This window comes from Varanus komodoensis, unplaced genomic scaffold, assembly GCF_004798865.1.
Source record: "Varanus komodoensis strain SLA01 unplaced genomic scaffold, ASM479886v1 scaffold47, whole genome shotgun sequence".
In the NCBI taxonomy this organism is placed as follows: Eukaryota; Metazoa; Chordata; class Lepidosauria; order Squamata; family Varanidae; genus Varanus; species Varanus komodoensis.
The window spans coordinates 2,502,599-2,515,168 of record NW_025336045.1 but is presented as its reverse complement, the minus strand read 5'-3'; the positions used below and the strand labels follow the sequence as shown (position 1 = coordinate 2,515,168).

The 12,570-nt window shown below is 41.2% G+C and overlaps 1 protein-coding gene across 1 annotated transcript in view; it reads left to right on the top strand.

The window, feature by feature from the left end:
* KLHL29 (kelch like family member 29) overlaps positions 1-12,570 on the top strand; it is a 434,198-nt gene that overhangs the window by 63,339 nt on the left and 358,289 nt on the right. The window contains exon 2 of the mRNA XM_044445123.1: positions 11,327-11,435. The gene's annotated coding sequence lies outside the window, so the exon portion shown is untranslated. The remainder of the gene's footprint in view (positions 1-11,326; positions 11,436-12,570) is intronic.

Here is a 12,570-nt window from a genome sequence, read left to right as displayed (position 1 = left end):
CTTAACAAACAGCACCGCAGCAACAGCAAACCACTCATCCTGCTGGCCTTCCCCTCAGGAAAGAGATTGCAGAGGAATGGGCAGCGTGAACTTATGTAACTGCCCATATCCTTCCAAACTTGGATGATTACAAGCATCCTATTGAGAACAGACAGAATGTGGAGGGGAGGATAACCTCCACGCTTCTCCCTCCATACAGAACATTTCAACAGCCAATTTTGGCTATGCTTCTTGTCCTTGCATGTAAAAAGGAGGCGGGAGTGTGGCCCCGCTCTGATACACCGCATCCCAGCTAAGCCCGTCTCTTCCCCTCCCCAGTCCCCAAATATCAGCCTGAGATGAACTATTCTTATTGTTGCAGCTTGTACACAAAGGACTGCATGGGCTGCAAGGATGGAGGGAGAGCTCTCCCAGGTTGGAGTTCCAGCTCTAACCTAAGAACATGTTGCAAAGGTCAGAGCTGCAAGTCTGATCTTCCCCATGGCTGTTTGGACAGCATCTAGCTGCCATAGAACTGGTTCCTAAATTCAGTATTTTCCTCTGTCTTCAGTGCAGAAATTTTAGGAGAGATACCTACAATTTTTCAGGAAGGAAATCTTAAGAACAGAGGTAAATTGTAGTGACAGGAGATTGACCTATTGACAGATTAAAAGGTTATAAACTAATAGTCTAGATGGCAATAGTCCTAGAGTTACTGAAGAACTCTAAAGTGGAACTGCTGATTTAGCAAAAATAACATATCCCTAAGATCAGCCTCTGGACCAGAGGACTGCAGCATGGCCAATGTAATAACAGTTTTTGAAAGACGATCCAAGGAGTTCCAGAAAATCTCAGGCCAATTACCTTTTTTTTTTTTTTATTTATATCCTGCCTTTTTCCTACAAAGGGCTCAAGGCAGCTTACATCGCCTCCTCCATCTTATCCCCACAACAACAACCCTGTGAGGTAGGTTGGGCTGAGAGTCTGTGACTGGCCCAAGGTCACCCAGATGGTTCCATGGCTGAGCGGGGACTAGAACCCAGATCCTCTGAGTCCCAGTCCCAGGCTCTTAACCACTACACTTAACCTCTGTGCCAGGTAAATTCATTGAATGCATTATTAAGGATGAAATTAATAAGCACATAGAAGGACAAGCCTTGCTGAAAAAGAATCAGTATGTCTTCTACAAATTTCTTTAGAGTTCTTTGAGAGTGTCAAGAAACATGGGGATAGGGGTGGTCTGGTAGGTATTATTCTCTTGGATTTCCAAAAGACTTTTGATCAAGTCAGTCATTAGGGTCTCTTCAACACATTTGATAGTCACTGAATAAGAGGTGAGGTCTTCTTGTGCATCAGTCACTGGTGAAAGAACAGAAAACAATGAGTAGGAATAAATGGTAAATTCTCCTGATGGGGGGATGTCCCACAGGGATCTGTATCGGGATCAGTGCTTTTTAACTTGTTTGTAAATGATTTGGAATTAGGGTCAAGTAGTGAGGTGGATAGTTTGCTGATCACGTAGGACTATTTAGCATGGTTAAACCAAGAGGTGGGGGATTGCAAAGAGCTTCAAACTGAGAAAATGGGCAGAAAAATGGCAAATGTAGTTCAGTTTAAGCAAGTGCAACGTGGTGTATATTGGGACAAAAAAAATGCCATTTTCACACACACAGTAGGGGTGTGTGAGGATTCCGTTTGTGGTGAGAATCTGTTGGCCTTGGTTCCCCAGACTCTGGTCTGCATTGCAGGGACTCGGTCCAAGTTCTGGCCAGTGTGCCCAGGGGAGGGTTCACTGGGTGCTTGCCAGCAATTGAGTCGTGTGTGCTACCCAAGTAGCCCCCTTTCCCTCCTGTGCTGCCACCGACGGCAGCAAGTGGGGAACAAAGTTGGTTGCTGGAAAGGTGTCTAGCTTGCCTGTTTGTGGTACCTCTTTTACACATCCTGCAGCTGTTGTCGGGGAAGGTTGCCCATTGTGCCAACGGCAAGCATGCATGGACTTCCTTTTGGCTCAGCTCCAGACTGAGAATGTCTGTGGATGCTATAGGGGGAGATTCTGAAAGGGTTAATCCCAGCCCTAATATACAGCAATGGGAACTGAGTTAGTGGTGACTGGCCAGGAAAGAATTCTTGGGATTATTGTAGACAGTACAATAAGAATACCAATAACTGCACACTGGCTCAGGATTCTTACTGGGAAGAAAAAGCAAATTTCATGCTGAATAATTAGGAAAGGACCTGCAAATGAAACTGCCAATGCCCTTATAGAAACCTATATTATAGCCATACTTGCAATATTTTGTACAGTTCTGGGCACTGCATAGAGGATACTGCAGAATTGTTAGAAATGCAGAAAAGGGCTGGAGCAAGTCTTATCAGGAAAGATTACAATGTCTGGATCTATTTAACTTAGAAAAATGGTGAGCAAGGGGGGCATGAATGAGGCATACATAATTATGCATAATACAGAGAAAGTGAATAGAACAACAGTTTTCTCCCCCTCTTATGCTATTAGAACCTGGGGTCATCCCATGAAGTTGATTAGCGGATGTCCAGGATGGCTTATTATTACATTTGTATTCCACCTTTTGTCTTCCTGCAAGGAATTTGTACTGTCTTACAAGGTTTCCCCTTGTCCATTTTACTATCACAACAATCTCCCTGTGAGATGGGTTAGGCTAAGAGTCCATGACTGGCTCAGTCACCCACTGAGCTGACTGGGGACTAGAACCCAGATCCCCTGAGTTCCAGTCGGGTATTCTAACCACTACATGACGCTTCATGCAGCACATGAACTGTGGAATGCTCTTGATCACTACCAATTTAACTGGTTTTAAAAGGTGATTCAGTAGATTCCTAGATGAGGAGGTTATCATTGCCTGGGCCTGACACTAAACCCTTGTGACACCCCACTAGTTACCTCTGTCCAGTTTGAGAAGGTGCCATTGATGAGCACTCTTTGTGTCCAATTTAGCAGCCAATTTCGGATCCACCTTATAGTTTTTCTATCTATTCCACTTTTTGCTAGTTAGCTTATCAGGATGTTGTGGGGCTCTATGTTGAAAGCTTTGCTAAAGTCGTGGTAGATTATGTCCACAGTATTTCTGCTCTCCATTGGGAGGCTACCCAATCAAAAATGAGATTAAATTAGTCTGACAGGATTTATTTTTGATAAATCCATGTTGGCTTTTATTAATCACTGCATTTTCTTCAAGGTGCTTGCAGACTGGTTTTTAAATAATTTGTTCCATTTTTTTCCAGGGATTGATGTCAGATTAACTGGTTTGTAGTTCCCAGGTTCATCCTGGGGACAATCAAGATGGGGACAATGTTAGCCCTTTTCCAGTTGTCTGGCATTTCTCCTGTTTTTCAGGATTTATCAAAGATAATAGACAGTGGATCAGAAAGTTACTTTGCAAGTTCTTTTATGACTCTGGGATGGATTTCATCAGGACTTGGAAATTTCAATGTGTTTATTTCATCTAGACATTCCTTGACCATCTGTTTGTCGATCTTGGGCTGCCATCCCTCACTTTCAGTTTGTTGTTCTTCTTTGTTGTAGATATTCTTGTGGGAGAAGACTGAGGCAAAGTAGGAACTAAGCCGCCCCTCCTTTCTCCTTCTCTTCTGTTATCACTTTGCCATCCACTTTAAGTAGTTGGGCACCTTGTTCTTTCATGTCATTTGTTTTGGACATACCTGAAGAAGGCTTTCCTGTTTGTGCTGTGCTTTGCTTTGCATCCCTTACTAGTCTGCTGCTTAGCCTTCCTGAGGCCATCCCTGCAATTCCTTGCTGTTTGTTCATGCTCTTCCTTTGTAAAGGCCTCTCCCTGCCACTCCACCTCCTGCACATGCTCTTTTTTCCTTTCAGACTGTCACTTAATTTTTTGTGGAGCCACGTGGGCTTCCTCTGTTGACTTCTACACTGTTTTCTTTTTGGAATTGTTCGTAGTTGTGCTTGGAGAATCTCTGTTCAAGATTTCCCACCCCTCTTGGACTCTTTTTCCCTCAAGGGTGAGTTCCCATGATACCTCCCTTACCATTGTTCCGAGTCCATTAAAGTTGGATTTCTTGAAGTCTAGTGTACATGTTTGGCTGCAGTTAACCTTTGTCTCCATTATAATTGAGAATTCAAGTATCATATGGTCACTTCCCCCCAGGGTTCCTGTGCCTGCTATTAAATTGAGGATAGCTGTTCCTCTCATTCCTTCCTCTACCTTCTGCTGGAGGAAGTTGTTGGCAGTGCATGTCAAGAATCTCTTGGAGGGGCTATGTTTGGCAGAAATTGTCTCTCAGCATATATCAGGGAAATTGAAGTCCCCGTGATGACTACATCATTCTTGGAAACGCTGGCAAGTTGCTTTTCAAAGGTTGTATCCATGTCCTCTTTTTGACTGGGTGGTCATTAAAAAACGCTAGTAACTGTGGCTTTTTAAAAAAAAAAAAAATTCTTTGCTCCCTTTACATTAAGCCAGATGCTTTCAATGGGGATACTAAATTCCTCTTCCTGTATTTCTGTGCAGATATATGAGTCTCTTACATAGTGAGACTCCACCTCCTTTTTTGTCCCATCTCTTCTTCTTGAACAAGTTATATCCATCAATTGTAGAGTTCCAGTCATGTGAGTCATCCCACCAAGTTTCAGTTATTCCAATAAGAGTGTAATTGCCCTTGCATACTGTGAGCACAAGTTAATGTTGTTTACTTGCCAAATTTGATGTCTGCACTGGTGTACAGACATCAAAGTTCATTTTGATTGTGCCCTGGTTTTCTTCCTACATGTTTTATTAACTAATGTTAGGTCCCGCTTGAGGGTTTTTCTCTGTTGAAATACATTAGTTAGGTAGGTGATGGTGAGCCATGCTGCACATCTTCCTCTCCTGTATGTTTCATTTTAAAGACTCTTGATTAATGTTTTCATGTAATGGCCAAACACATGTTTTCCTTTCTTTGTGAGGTACAGGCCATCATTTGCCAATAGTCCATCTTCCAGGAAGCTCAGCTTGTGTTTCCAGAATCCAAATCTCTCTTTAGAGTATCACCATCATAGCCAGTCATTCACTTCAAGGATTTTTCTTTCCCTATCACTTCTTCTTCCACATGCTAGTGGGATTGAAGAGAAGACTATCTGGACCCTAGTGTTTTCGATTTTCCTCCCTAGAGCTTCAAAGTCTGATGCTATTTACTCATAGCTTATCCTGGCAGTATCGTTTGTTCCCATGTAGATGAAAAGGAAGGGGCATTTGTCAGTGGATTGTATGAGATGCGTAAATCTATTGGTTATATCATTAATCTTGGCTCCAAGGAGACAGCATATCCAGCCATTCTCTGGGTCGTCGCGGCATACATATTTTTCCATTCTGCACAGTGGGGAGTCTCCCACAACTAACACTCTTCCCTTATTATTATCATCATCGCAAGCTGCAACATCTCTCTTATTTGGCTGTCTTTTATCCTATTGTTCAACATCTCTCAGTGTGCCATGAAGTTCATTCACAACCTGTTGTTCACTCATCTCCTGTTAGTGGCTGAAAGCGATCCGAAAGTACCCTTTCAGGATTCTCTTCTTCTCTCTCAGCTTGCTGTTGCGCTTCTTGCTTCTGTACTGCTCTTAGCAGTTGCACTTGTACTTCTCTGTTTAAAAACTCTTCATCTTTTATTTCCCTTAGGGTGGACACTCGCTGCTCTAGTGCTCTCACCTTTTCCTCTAGCAGGGCTACTAGTTTACACTTGTAGCATGTGTAGTTCATGTTGACCTCAGGCAGGAAGACAAACATTGAACAGACACTGCATGTCAACACTACTGTGGATTCTTCCCAGTCCATTCTTTCTGCCCCTTTTTGATTCTAGCTTGTTGGCCCTGTTGTAACAACCCAATGCTTTGTCCTGTCTTCAATGAAGGTTAACAACAGAGGGTGTGAGGACGTTACAAGCAAGAAAACAAATGGGAAAGGGAAAACTAGTGGGAAAAAGAAGTAAATAGAAAAAAAGTAGAAAAAGAAACATGTTAGGGACCTCCCTCACCAAATTCCGCCACCAACCTCCTGTTTTCTCTCCTTGGTCACTTGCTCCTTGGTTGCTTGGCTCCTTGTATCCCAGAGGCTCTGGACCAGCTGGGACAGCTTACTCTGATGTGCTCAGCTAGGAATCATTCCAAGGCATGAAAACCTTTGTTTCAAATACTTGAGGGCTAGAGTATTTTATTTATTGCACTTGGAAGCTCCCTGAGTGCTTGACAACAGTTGTTGGGAAATACATTCTGCAAATGCTCAAAAGAAACTTTCTGCTAAGTTAGATGTTTTGGGTGCATCCACACACTCACTCTCCAGTGAGTGCCCAGTGTGTCCTCTCTTGCCCTTTGGACTGAACCTGGGGACTCCTCCTCTCTTCCTTCTTCACCCACTGCTTTAAACAACAAACTGTCTCCTGAATGGTTCTCAGTTAAATTCTTTTTCTTGAACTTGCTGGAAGAGAGAATGCTTCTGTTCATGAGCAAGTCCGGCAGGGCTTCCAAAATTTTTGAGTACCATTGCAGTACCTTGCAGGCATATTCATGCCCTTTGATTTATCCCATTTTGAAATACAACTTGGAATTTAAATGGATTTAATTGGCATTGTTACCACTTGATGTGCATAAGATATGCAATGCTACAAACTGCAAAGTATGGTGGTTGCATAAGCCTTAATTAGACAAAACAAACTGGGGTTTGTTGGCACACATTTTTAAGTGACATGGCAGTGTTAGATTTTAAGCATTTGCCAGGCCCCACCTAAGCATGTCATTTTCATGCTTTTGAGTGGCCCCTCAAAACTCAGGATTTGTGGCATAATATGAGCAAAATATATCAGAAAATGATATGAGAAGCTGAATTAGCTATGGACCTGTGTTTGATCTATCAGTAGGGAGTATACAGTTTTGGGTAGTAGCATGAATATTTGAAGAGACAGAAGTATAGTGAGTTTGTAGTTAACCAATCCAGAATATCTTTGTATTTTTGTACTATGTACCTTCATGGGTGAACTGAACATACTGGCAGTTCTTACATGGCAGCCTTCCTCAGCCTGGATTGTTCAGAATCCCAGCTCCCATCAGTCTTAGCCAGTATGACCAGGGATAGTGGGATTTGGAATCTAAAACATCTGGAGGCACCTGTCAAGAACGTTTCCATGTGGAATGGGGTGGGGTGCGTATACTCTCTGCTGCTGAAGTCCTCTTCAGCTTTCTTAAGATCTGCCCTTTGGTCATATGCAGCATCATGCATATTGTACCCTGGAAAACCATGATTTCTAATAATTTAGAGAGAGCTTACACACATAGGAGCTATGCAAATGTTAAACTGAGCACGTGGAGGTGAGGATCAGGGACTGCGAACCTTATCCTGCTGCTTTCCACTCTGTTTGGTCTAATGTGGGGAAATTGCCACTTCGTGTACACTGAAGGAGATCCATCTTGTTTGTTATGTGCCATCAAGTCATATCTGACTTACGGCAACCATATGAATTAAAGCCCTCCAAAATGGTCCTGTCCATGACAGTCTTGATCAGCTCTTCTAGACTTTTTAGAGTCTAGAAGACTTATGGAGGGAAGACTTTAGACTTTTATTTGGTCTGCCTTTTCTTTTTCTGCTTTTGATTTCCTCTAGCATGATGACCTTCTCCATTGAGCCTTGCCTTCTCATGATGTGTCCGAAGTATGACAGCTTTAGTTTTGTCATTTTTGCTTCTAGGGAAAGATCTGGCTTGCTTTGATCTACTGTGTGTCTAATACCTTTTACATCTTGGTTTTTGGGTTGTCAAGTGATGAGGTGATACCAAATTCTTTGTGTTTATATTAGGGTTAGAATATAAATTGTGCCACATTCCTACTGCTTATTCCTTACTACAAAGCGTATTTTCTATGGAAGATAGTTTTCTGCTTGAGATTCTTAAGAGAGAAGCATTTTGAGCATTTCTTTTGAAACAATTAAATTTGTAAACCAACCAGAGACCCTTTGCCCTATACAATAAATAAATAAACAACCATTTATTTTAACTGGCCAGTAGATTGAAAGGCTTTCTTTTGTGTCTGTATATTCTCCTACATGGAAACAGTGTATTTTCCACAAGTGCTGATGTTCCTATTTTTATGTTCTCCAGGTACTTGTCAAATTGGTATAATATTTTTATTGAAATTGGACATTCAGCAATAATTTAATGTATCAGGGAGAAAAATGCTTATTCTCAGATGAGTCTCAGCCAATTATACTCCAAGCTATTTCTTAAAGAAAATCTCAACTTTTAAGCTGAAGTTATGCACATCCTGTTCCCTGCCCCCAACTTTGAACATTTCATTCAATGATGCAGAATTATGTAGTCAGTCTGCCTGTGGAAGGAAACAAACAAAACAAAAATACTGAGATCAGACTTTAAGAAAATTAATCCTTTTCCAGTTGACCTTGGTAGAAGAAGTAGCATAAACAGATTGTAAAGCAATCACTTAAAATGTTAGGGAAACTTCTGAAGTTTTGTTTTCTGGACATTTCCATTACAACTGCAACTGACAAATGAAACACTAGCCAGGAAACACAACTGCCACAATACAGTTGCCAGCATTTCAGGTGCCACAGAACTCTGTTAGAAGAGATTAACCTTTGTGCCTCTAGCTATTGCTTCCAAGTTGGTTCTAAGTAATTTTTACCTGCCTCCCACTCAGAGAGCACTAGCATCACCTTTTCAATTCTGTGTTGTCTTTTAGTTACAATTAAGTGGCTGCATGGTGCTATGCTGTGCGAATATTAGTAAAACAGGGAGGACTGTTTTTAAGAAAAACGTGTTCTGGGCAGCTCCGCATGTTCTGCTGTTTAATATTTTCTGCACCTCTAGCAGGGAGAGCATGATATGGATGTGTGACAATGTTGCATGCTGCTTTGAAATGTGTGTTGCTCCCGTTCACATTGCTGTTTGAGCACACACCACGTAAGTGCGAAAACACCAGCTCCCAGCATGGGTTATGGCAAGAGACCCTTCCTGCATGATGGTACATGCAGATTTTGCTTTTCACACCTATGCATGTACGAAACGCATAACTGTGAACTGACCCTCAGTTTCTGAAACTCAACTATACCAATTCATTTTCTGTACTAAAAAGGCTCTCTAAAATGTTTGTTACATGGGGCCAAAATGCATTGTCCTCAAAATACAAAATCAATATGTAGTGTTATATTCACTTTAAAAGAAAAAAATATATATTGATTCTGAGGAAATGGCAGCAGTTCATTTTGCAGGAATACATGCCACCTCCTGCCATAAGGATTATTTTCACATTTATTACTTCTGAGATTGGGGTGCATGGATATAAAACTGTCTTGTTAGCTTATGACTTTTTTTTCCGGCTACCAAGACTGTGCTTATGTTCTAAAAATACAGAATTGAAGCTTATGTTTACAGCGTGAGCATCCTTCTCTTGGAGCACAGATTTTGCTCTATAATTCTCTAGTTTTGCCCCATATTATATATGGTCCCTCTCTTGCTCCTCTTTACTGCCATATCCAGTAATGCGTTTGCAATTCATCTTTGACTTTAGATGCTGCTTGCAAGGGGTGTTTTTACAACTCTTCCTCCCCGTCCTGCTTAGAACCTGCCTGCCAGCAAAATCAAATTGGTAAATCTTATCTCTGTGGACTGTACTATTCCAGGCTGGAGTGGAGTGGCTACGCCTGCATGCGCTCTTACTTGCACTTGTAACTCTGCATGCGCAGCAATGCACACTCTCCCACAAAACACATTCACATGGGAAGCCAGTATGTCAGAAGGCAAGACTAAATCAGATCTCCATGACATGCTGGTTTTCTGCATGCATGTAATGGTGGATCCTTTGGACATGCAGCTGCTTGGCTTGAGACTGAAGGAGCACAGTCCAGAAGAATATTTACCCTTTAATTAAATGTAAGTGAAGTTCCATCCAGAGGTTTATATTAACTAATCTCAAGTAGTGAATACTGTTTCTTTGGCTGAGGTGCTCAAGAGGATGGTGATGACCCAGCTACACACATCATTGGAGTTTTCTGCTTATCTAGACCCATTGCAATCAAGGGGGCGGGGGCGGTTATAGAATGGAAAAAGACTTTTTTACCCTGGTGTGTTGCCTTTACTGAGAGAGGTACAGAGGGACTTACTCTTGCTTGCTTACACAGCAGCTTTTCATGCCATGGTAACTTCTGTGGTTTGAAAGTTGGTGGCACCACTTTGCAGTGATTTCCTCATCTCTACAGCTCAGGTACTGGAGATCAGTATTTGAGGTCCCTATGTCACCTCCCTGGCAATCCTATCTCTTATCTGATGCTGTCTCTATAAACCCACTGAATGCGGTTCCTAGGGGATTTGGGGCAAGGTGCTGTCAGTATGCTGATGGCATCCAACAGTATTTCTCCATTACATCTGAAATAAGAGGAACCACACACAACATAGACTGAGTATGAAGATACCTGCCAAGGTTATGTTGGATGCTGCCTAATAAATTAAGCTGAATCCTGAGAGGTGACAGCTGGGTGACATTTTCCCAGGAGGATTATACTGCCCCAATCTGGATAGGATTGTACTGCCCTGAAGAACAAGCTTGCAGTATGGGAATGTTCTTCGATCCATTCCCAAATGAATGTCAATGACTAGGAGTACTTCTTATAAGCCTAGAGGCTGGTATGACTCTTGAGCAGGGAGAGGCTGGCCACAGGCCCCATGGAAAGGTGTCTCTTTGAGGTGCGTCAGGACTCAGTGCTAATGGATCTGGTTGCTTAGTGGCTTCTTGCAGCCGTGTTCTATTTTTGTACCAACCTCATGATGCTACATTCTCTGGGTGGTTTTCTTTCATTCTTTTTTAGCCTGCTGCAGGAAATGTTTCAAATGAAAAGCAGCATAGAGCTATGGATGATGATGATGATGATGATGATGATGATGATGATGATAATGGAATAATAATAATAATGATGGAATAATAATGATGATGATGGAATAATAATGATGATGGAATAATAATAATAATAATAATAATGGAATAATAATAATAATAATATCCTTCTTAAAGCTTCTATAAAACAATGCCATTGCTGACACTGTGGAACAGTGTTGTGGTAAGGGACAGTCCATGTTAGTAATTGACACAACCAGAGAAACTGCTATGCTCCTTACCTGCAGATTTTTGTGTCTTCCACTTGGGAAACAAAACTCTCCAAATAAATAATTAGATGATAAAACATTTGATACCATGGAATTATTTTTATTCTTGATGTATGATCATTGGTAAGCTCCTGTTTCCTTTCTTGCTCCCACCTACAATTTTAGTTTTAGTTCACTTTTTTCTTTTATATTTTTCTAGGTGATTTGGTTTCCCAGAAATCCTCTGTTTTAAATATAAGGAGTCTGGAGTCTTACAGTTGCTTTTGTTGCAAGAGACTGACGTATGTACAGAATCTGGAAACACCACGGTGAGTTTTGGGGCACTTAAGATGTGGAATGCACTGTGTTGCCTATGAAATGGCAACCTTCTGAATTTGTGATTGCTGGTCACCTAACTTGAGCACTTTTGAGACCTGTTTATGTGATGCTATCTCACCGTTTAGAATAATGCATGAATGCATACACGTGCCTGGCATTGCTATTGTATGTTGTAAGCCTCCATGCCAAATTGGGAGTCATGGAGTAATAACTATTTCACTTGTACATTGGAATAGTTTGAAACATTGTCTTAGTTGTGCTTTTTCATATATTTGGGTCTTCTGTTCAGTTTTTTCATCTGAGTAGCCATTTTTGGAGCAGATCTAAAGTGCTCTGCCTACTGAAAACTGGTATTAGATTAGAATATTGGTGTAGAGACGTATGCTCCAGCTTCTAAAAAAGATAAAAATATGGTCCTTTCTGTGGTGTTCTTCTTGGAGGTGTGATTGTGTCAAGGTGGGGGCTTTCCCAGCGTTCATGCAAAATCCTCTGAGCCATATTTTCACAGTGGGGCAGTAACCTTGTAGGAACACTGAAGCCACCATAAACATGTCAAATCATTAATCTCTTTGTTTGTAGCACATGATTTTGTACACTATTTTCCAGTGCTTTCCAGCAGTTGACACAGATATTGCTGGACTGAGAAAAGAAAATCTGCAATAGTTCATTCTTTCATTAAGGGTGATATCTTATGTCATAAATAAGCCCTGGTGATTTTTGCTTGTCATCTTTGTACTTTGGAACAATAGTATTTGCCTGGTTTGATGTCTGTGATCCAAAACTCTTTTTCAGCTTTGGAGGGCGAAAGATTATTATTTTTTGAATATTTTCTTTATAGAGATCAAATCAATGTTTGTTGTCATTTGATGTCATAAAAGTTTATGGCCCGTGAATTCCATTTGTATTGCAAAGTATGTATATACTGCAGTTCAGGAATAAAAACTCTTGTTGCAATACAATAGAACAGAAAATAAATGATAGTTCTAGAACTTCTGTTTCTCTCCCTTCCCTCCCAGCAGATGGATCCTGTTTCAACTAGAAATCTATCCTGTTGGAACAGGAACAGATATTAGAATGTAAGGTAGTTGTTCTTAGTAGCTTTAGTTATTACCTTGGCTAACTTCA